The 8936-nt window shown below is 40.5% G+C and overlaps 1 pseudogene; it reads left to right on the top strand.

The window, feature by feature from the left end:
* Window positions 1-1053: 1053 nt before the first annotated feature.
* Window positions 1054-2121, top strand: LOC112812686 (ubiquitin carboxyl-terminal hydrolase isozyme L1 pseudogene; annotated as a pseudogene).
* Window positions 2122-8936: the final 6815 nt, after the last annotated feature.

Raw genomic sequence — 8936 nt, 5'->3', positions numbered from 1 at the left:
GGGTCCCACTCCTTCCCTATCTGTGTCCTGGTGAGCTGATTTGCTGTGGTCGAGAATTCAACCTTCTTGAGTTTTACTGCTTTTAATTAAGTCCTGTTCCGAGGCTCAGTTTTTTTCTGCACTCCAGCTATAGGAATCAAACTACGTTTGTGTATTTCTAAGGAAGTCCTTTGGCTCTCAGATGGGTGAATAATTACTCTGAGTTTTTCAGTGATTTTCACCAATGCCTTGGTCAACAGCCTTTCAATTCCATAACCGTATAATCATGATTTCCACAAAACCTTTAAAAATCTAAGATATTAGGGGTACCTGGGTGGCTCAGTCTTTAAGCGTCTGCCTTCGGCTCAGGTCATGATCCCAGGGTCCTGGGATCGAGCCCCACATCGGGCTCCCTGCACCGCGGGAAGCCTGCTTCTCCCTTTCCCACTCCCCCTGCTTGTGTTCCCTCTCTCGCTGTGTCTCTCCTCTGTCAGATAAATAAAATCTTTAAAAAAATTAAAAAAATTAAAAAATAAAAATCTAAGATATTATACCTGCCAGTGCAATTCCTTCCATCATTACCTCATCCATTTCACCAGTGGTGAAATGTTAACAATTACACTGCCCCAGCATCTGAGGGATTATCAATATTCCACTTAACACTGAAGTGGTCCTTACCGCCAGCAGAGAAAAGAAAATCTGAATTCTGCTGCCCGTCGACAGAGGCCTTCCTTGGCTGATGACGAGCCCTGTTCTCACGCTGGCATGGCCATTCTGGATATCTCAAATTGAGGGAAAGGAGCCTCATCTTCATATCCCTGTACTGACCAGCCACTGGGTGTGAGGTGTCCCTGAGGCAGCGGCATAACCTTGGGTGACAGGCCTCCCTTTGACTGGGGGAAATTTCTGGTTAGGAACTCAGGTGTGTTTTTAGCTACCAACACTCCTGGCAGTCATAGGAATGAGAACCTCGGCTCTGAAGGAAAGGACAAAGGTGTGCACAACAGCATACACTGCAGGTTATGTGAAGAACCAGCAACTGTAATTCTCCTTAAGAATGTTCAGGAAGGCTGTTTTTCCTCTTCTCTTGATACTGGGTCCTCCTGCGCTCCGCGAAGATGCAGCTCAAACCGATGGAGATTAATCCCGAGATGCTGAACAAAGTGCTGACCCGGTTGGGGGTGGCCGGCCAGTGGCGCTTCGCGGACGTCCTGGGGCTGGAGGAGGAGGCTCTGGGCTCGGTGCCCGCGCCTGCCTGCGCGCTGCTGCTGCTCTTTCCCCTCACGGCCCAGCATGAGAACTTCAGGAAAAAACAGATTGAAGAGCTGAAGGGACAAGAAGTCAGTCCTAAGGTGTACTTCATGAAGCAGACCATTGGCAACTCCTGTGGGACCATCGGGCTTATCCATGCAGTGGCCAATAACCGAGACAAACTGGAGTTTGAGGATGGGTCAGTCCTGAAACAGTTTCTTTCTGAAACGGAGAAGCTGTCCCCTGAAGACTGAGCAAAATGCTTTGAAAAGAACGAGGCGATACAGGCAGCCCATGATGCCGTGGCACAGGAAGGCCAATGTCGGGTAGATGACAAAGTGAATTTTCATTTTATTCTGTTTAACAACGTGGATGGCCATCTCTATGAACTTGATGGACGAATGCCTTTCCCGGTAAACCATGGCACCAGTTCAGAGGACCCCTTGCTGCAGGATGCCGCCAAGATCTGCAGAGAATTCACCGAGCGTGAGCAAGGGGAGGTCCGCTTTCCTGCTGTGGCCCTCTGCAAGGCAGCCTAATGCCCTGAGGGGGATGTAGCCTTTTCCCACCCCTTTCCCTTATACGTGAAACCCACCCTCACCAGTGCAGTCCAAAATGCTTCAGTACTTGTGGAACACGACTGTTCTCCTTTGGTTCTGCAGATACGCTCTTCCCCTTGGCCACACCCAAGCACTAGCAGAGCTCAGCTGTCGATCGAGCAGTTTGGTATAAGCTTCAGATGGCGAAGCATTCCCCTCCCCCCCATGTATGTATTGTACCTCAGTAGCTAATGCTTTAAATGGCTACTACTTTGGTTTGCGTCTGTAAGTTAAGGCCTTGGATGTGGTTTAATTGTCCTTAAAAGAAATAAAACTTTTCTGCTGATTAAGAAAAAAAAAAAAAAAGAATGTTCAGGAAACTTGTTCTCTCTGAAATCAAGCTCTTCCTTCTTAAGTCTAGCCACAAAGCCGCCATGACAGTCACCAACACAAAACAATAAATTCCATCATGTAACTCTCCACGGTAACAGTTCCCCTCATTGCCTAGAGGACGGTCTGACCTCTTGAGTGTGACACACACAATTTTGCTTCTACCTCTCTCTTTGGTGTTCATTCTAACCATCGTACACAGAAATTCTCCCAGTTCTCCTGACAGATGTTTACTTTTCAAATATCGACATGTTATTCTCTCTGCCTAAAACTTCACAAATTCTCGGCTTGAAAATCCCCTCCCTATTCATGTTTCAAAATCAAATTTAAAGCTGCAGCACTGAAGATTCTTTTGTCTGAAATAACAGAAAATGCAACATTGGCTGAAACAATTAGGGGTTCTTTTCCCCCACAGATAACAAAAGTTACGGAAGTAGGTGTTTGATTCAGCTGCTAAACCATGTCAGCTTCTCCTTTTCCATTCTTCTGCTCTGACATCTTTGTGATGTGCTTATCTGGTGGTTTCCTATCTCCTGACTGCCAGATCACTGCCAAAAAGTATCTCCAGTATCATGGTCTTATTGAAAGTCAAGAAGTAGGGATGTAGCTGCAGCAGAAAGAAAAAGAAAAAGAAGTAGAGGTGGAGGAGTGTGGAGCGGAGGAGGAAAGAGACAGGAAGAGGAAGAGCGGGAAAGAGAGAGATCTCACATTTTACTAAGAATTTCCCCCCCGAAATAGCCCTAAGTAGATTTTCTCAATTTATTATTGGACATAACTGGGTCACGTGCCATCCCTAGGGCACAGATTTGGTCCTTACCCAATATGAAGGCATCTCTATGCAGTAACTCATTAGAATCAGAGTTTATGCACAGACGGGAAGACAGAAAGAACTGATGGGTAGGTACCATAATGTTGCCACAGAAGCCTTTCCATAGCATTTACCATGTTGTAATCTGTCTGTTCCCATAGTTGCCTTTTTCCCTTAGACTATGAACTCCTCAGAGATGTGGATCAGGGCATTCATTTTTATACTTATATTATCTATTGTGAAGGTTAGCCCATTATAGGTATACAAAATTTTTTTATTGATATTATAATGAATACATAATTACAAAGGCCACCACTCTGAAAAACACTGGGCTAGAATAATGGAAAGAACAGTCTGGTCTATAGTAAAAAGTAAGTTCCTGTTTGTTATAAATTTTTCATTACAGTATGGATGCTAGAGTGCTTTCCTTGGGGTCTATCACTCCTGGGCCCAATACTCTTGATAGCCGCTCATATTTTATTTAATAATTTTTAAAAAGTGAACTTCTGAAATGACATTTCATTTTAGAAAATTTAGCTATCTTTGAAAGGAAACCAAGATCCACTTTCAGAGAATAAAAGAATCATTCTTCATGATGTCATCATAGTTTCATAAATATTTTACAAAACTGAGCCAGGAACACTACAATTTTCTCCTGGGAGACTGAGATACCGGAGGTTATGATGCAGAATTAAAAATTTTAGCTTCATGTTTGAAGGTGATCTAAAAGTTTAAGCTTCAAAAAAAAAAAAAAGCCCAAGAAAATAAATATTCATCGAAATCAGGTATGAGTTATGAATATAAAAAGTTTTCAAATACTATTGTCTTTTGTCATCCTCAAACTAAATGTAAAAAATAATTCCTGGCTCTATTTCATTTTGTAATCACTGCAATTATATCATGTATGTGTTATTCTATAAACACAGCACTATTTATACTTTAGATAATGCAGTTGTAAGAAAAAACTAAGACGCTCTGTGCTCTAGTCATTTCTTTTATTACATTAAGACCATTGTTCAATGAGATAAAGTTTTGAATGATAAAGGTTAGTGAGTATTTTAGCCCTGTTCCATTTGAAGCAGCATATTTCATCCTGAAAATGCAAATATGAATCTCTATTTGTTCTATACAGCTAGGTAATGTGTGGTCTTAGAACACTTTAAATAATACCTGATTATAAGCCCAGGAACCAATTATTTCAATTAAACATAATAATTGAGCAATTTTGTCAAGAACTTGATATCTAGAAATGTAGTTCAATGGGAGCTTGCCCTTTTCCAATTAGAGAGAGAACAGTGAGACAAAATTTTGAAAAGAAAAATTATACCATCAGCATATTTTCTGGAGTTTTGTTAGTGCTGAGGGATCCTAATAAAGGAAAGCTTATTAATCTTTTCAAAGAATTTTGTCACCCAAGATTAGTAAAAGACAGTAAGGACCAACATCAAGGGCAAGATATGCTAGTATCAAACTCAAAAGCCAGATTTTTTGAAAATCTGTTAGAACCAGAGAAAGAGCAGCATCCAGGAGTTTACTAGAATTCCATAGCCAGTGGGCATAGGAAAACTGTTAGATCGTCATCATTAGGAAGGATCAAAGTGTTCAGACACCAGATACTAAAAAGACTAGATCTGGATATAAGGGAAACAAAGAAACAGGTTTGACTGTTACCATCAGACTAGGCATATGTATGTATTGGGAAGCCATGCACAATGGGGTTTGCCTGGGTAGTCCCAGTTTTTAGCCATCCAGTTTTGTGTGCCTCAGTATGGGAAATGATTTTGTTAATGCAGATGCCTGAGGCCCAAATTCTCACAGATCAATTTTTTTTTTTTTTTCCAGCAGTAGGATGCTTACATCCTAAAACGGACCAACATTGGTGTTGTTTTGGGGGTGGGAGGACCAAAAAGAAAAAAACCTAACCAAGGAAACTACATTGTTTCCTCCAAATGGCCTTTTCTCTTGTCTAGGAAAGTAACATGGAGGAAAGAAGTGAGGTTTTGTTTTGTTTTTTTTGTTTTTTTTAACATTCTTGTGCCTTCAGCAAAAGCAGCCCTTTAAAATAATACCTCTGTTAGGCAGAATTACTCAAAATGGATCACTGAGAGATGAGAGGAGAAAGAAAGAACACCAGAGTGAGCACCAAGACATAATTGTCTACAAGTGAAACTTTCCCTCAGTGGTAGAATTGTCAGCCATGAGGAAACTACCTTAGAATTGGTTCTCTACCCATATTTTTATGGGCAACTAAGAGTAATAAAAAAGATCAAATATGGATATTCTTGTGGCCTTCCACAACGCCTTTAATATCTTTGGGTCTCAATTTCCCTGAATGGAAAAACAAAGGGTTGGAACACAAGGATCTTTAAAATCAAGCATTAACATTGAGAGTCTTTTTTCCTTACTACTCTCCATCTTTTCCTGTTTTGTGCTCCAACTCACCCTTTGTATTTCCTCCACTGTATCCTGAGTAAGTCTCCCTGATGCCTCTTGTCATCTCTACCAAGGAGGAGACATCCCTAGAGACTGTCAGAGATGCTATATAATTACCATCAATACCAGACAACTGGTCCTCATGAGGAAGAGGAGGGCTTGCGGAAGCATGGAAGCAACAGTCACTGGGCTGAAATGAACGAACATGAAATATCATCAAGGCACTGGATCACCTCGTTTTCTTTACTTCAGGGCGCTGGTCACCTCCACACTCCATGCTGCTGGTAGTGCCTTCTGCTCGTGGTGCTTCAATATGTTGTAAAGCGTGTGTGTGTGCGCACACACTTATTTTCTGTCTCAGTTTAAAGAAAATGTCAAACTTCTCCTGCTTGTGCTAAAAAATGAAATAACGGGTGATTTTGACATTTGATGGTATTTAAAGGGAGAAATTATTTATACTGGAGAGAACCAAATACAGATGATTATAAATGCAGTGTGGACATTGCTGTTGTTTGTCCATACGAGAAAAAAAAATCTTCAGTGTGCCCTGTTGTCACTGAAATGAGTCTTCGACACGAACTGCGGGCATTTTCAGGATGATCCAATCAGTCATTCCACTGAACGTCAGATACTCAGAGCAGATTGCAGGAACTTCATCTGAGGATGAAGATAGAGAAACAATGTACCCTGTTGTTGAGCGAAGAGGGATTTAAATTTGTGAAGGGCAGCAAATGCCACACGTCAGAAAGGGAAGAAGTGAAAAAAAGGTGAATTTATAGACCAGAAGAGTGCCACTGTACCCTACCATTAGGCACAGAAATAGAAGATGATGCTATGAATTGTTAATTCTGTGTCCCAAAAGCCTGGCAGCGCATGAGAATACTGGGTAGGCGATAGTGAGATTTAGAAAACGACAGTTTCTGAAAGAGGCAAGAGTACGAAACGGGCATTTATTAGGACAAGTTAATGCACTGGACAACCGAAGAGAACATATATTCAGGATCTCAGCTGTGCTAGATCCACAGTATCCTAACTATGTGTATCCTATTGAGGAATACTCTGTCAGACATAAGGGTTCATTTGTCTTGTTAAAGGGCCTCCAGTGAGAGGGAATTCTCACATGAAATAAGGGAAAAGTAGGCAAAATATCAATTAACCCCACAATCTTGCCTGCTACTCATATCTATAGAGAGTAACCCATATTTTCAAATCATTGCTTTGTGATGTCTTAAGAGTGCTTTACGATTTTTAAGTTGTGTGACAAAAGCTAGAGCTAACTTCTCCAGACTCTGCTACTACCAATATTACTGTCATTTTTAGGGAAAAAAAAGAAAAGGAAAATTAAAGTACTAGCCAAAAATACTAGTACTAATACTGAGAAGGAGCTGTTTGCTCATTCCTTGAGCCAACCTCTATCTCCATGTTCTATGAAATTTCCTAGGAACTGGAGAGAAAAAGAGAGTAGTACACCGGGTCCCTCTTCTAAAGGAACTTAGAATATTTAAGAGGAGGCAGATCTGTCAATAAAGAATTCAAACAAAATGTGCGAAGTGCAAGTAGCACCCAGAAGCTGCTCTCAGAGCACGGCAAGGGGAGGAGGGAAAGCCGGGCTGCCTGTCATCATCATGTGCCCAGCACCACACCTGATTCCTGAAATGTCACTAGGAATTTGCAAAGAAAAAGGAAAAAAAAGAAAAAGAAACATCCCCTGCAAAACCCAAGAGCCCACTTAGTATTTGTGAATGATTTCCTCTTGTTATATTTTAGAATATGTTCAGGTTTATTGTTATGCCCTTAGACTCATTTGCTTTCTGAGATTTTCTCCGGTGGAGCAAATGAGGAGTTATTTAGAGCTAGCATGAAGAAATTGCATAGGACCTTTCTCATCCTTCTTGATCTAGGCCACTGCCAGAACAAAGTGCTTTAATAGCTGAGAGGAAGAATAACCACAGTATTCCAAAGTTGAGATTTATCTTGCTTTTTAATTTTGTCTCGGATACATTTGTATAAGAAGAAAAGCAAGTATGACTCAAAACACACACACCGTGCTTATATTTTCTTTAATCCTCTGCAAAAAAAATTTTTTTTTTGTTGGGGGCAGGTATTAAATTCTGAGCCTCTTGCTGGAACAAATCTGAGACCCGGTGATCTACAAGATTCAGGAATGCTTTGGGAAGACGGGGTATTTGGCACAACGGGGAGTTTTGGTTTATCAAAACGGGAAGAAAAGGTTTTAAGCAAGTAACTTGTATGATTCCATCTGCAAGTGAGCCCAGTCCTTCTTCTGAGTGTGTAGAATTTGATTTTGTGCTGGCTGAAAATGGCAGAAAGAATATACAGATATTTTTGCAATACTTTTAGCCATAAATCAAAGTACTTGATGTTGGTGTTGCGTAGGGTGGGGGAATGAATCCAGAGAGGAGGGGACAGACAGGATATATATATTATGATGGTAAAATGACCAATGCAGCCAAATGGTTCTGGTTCAGGATGCGGCCTTCCAGTTGTAAAGATCAAGACAGACTGGATAGAACAAAAAGGCGGAGCAAGGGCAAATTTGCTCTCTGCTTGAACTGAGACATCCATCTCCTGTCCATGGACATTCTTGCTCCCAGGTCTTGGGCTTTCAAATTCAGATTGGGATTTAGACCATCAGCCCCTCTCTGATTCTTAGCTCTTTGGACTCACACTGAATTGCAGCACTGGGTTTCCTGGTTCTCCAACTTGTAAACAGCAGATCATGAAACTTCTCAGCCCCTTTAATCATGTAAGCTTATTTTTATAATAAAAACGTTCCTAAATGTACTATCTTATACAGAAGTATCTAAGGTATGTTTTCCATATGAGAGATTGTGCAGAATAATTGAAACTGTGTCTTCTAAGTGAGCAAATAGTAAAACACGTTCAAAACATGGTGGATCCTCTCTTCTTGACCTAACAGGACTTTCCCACAGCCCGGTACATAACAAATGGTAACACAGTATTTGTTGAATAAATGAATGAATACATTTATGAATGGATAGAAGGCCGTGTGGGATGGATCTTATTGGCAAATATCCACCCATTAGAAAATGTTAACTTTTCTTTCTATTGGAGAGGTATACTCTTGACGAGCTAGAATTAGTAAAAAAACAAACAAAAAAACCCCGAACAAACAAAAAAACAAAACACAGCATTTAGCATCAAAGTGACCTGAGTACATGACACTGCTTCTAAACTACTTCATTGTGTGATGCTGAATGAGGCAGCCAATAAATGTGTACCTCATTTTCCTCCAATGTAACACTCAAACTGGGGTGTTATGTGAATTAAATAACAAAGTCATATAAAATGTCTGGGATATACTACATGATCATATAGATCAGTTTCCTTATAATACAGTTTTGTTTTCTACCCTATTTTAAAATCAGTTTTCTATTTTGCTACTGAGTTATAGGAGTTCTTTATATACTTTGAATATTAACCCCTTATCAGATATACGACTTGCAAATATTTTCTCCCATTCCATAGGCTGTCTTTTCATTTTGTTGATCATT

Source organism: Callorhinus ursinus, unplaced genomic scaffold (genome assembly GCF_003265705.2).
Source record: "Callorhinus ursinus isolate GAN/ISIS: 27379988/994484 unplaced genomic scaffold, GSC_fseal_2.0 scaffold16, whole genome shotgun sequence".
In the NCBI taxonomy this organism is placed as follows: domain Eukaryota; kingdom Metazoa; phylum Chordata; class Mammalia; order Carnivora; family Otariidae; genus Callorhinus; species Callorhinus ursinus.
The sequence above is the reverse complement of the archived record's forward strand: the minus strand, read 5'-3'. Positions and strand labels throughout refer to the sequence as shown.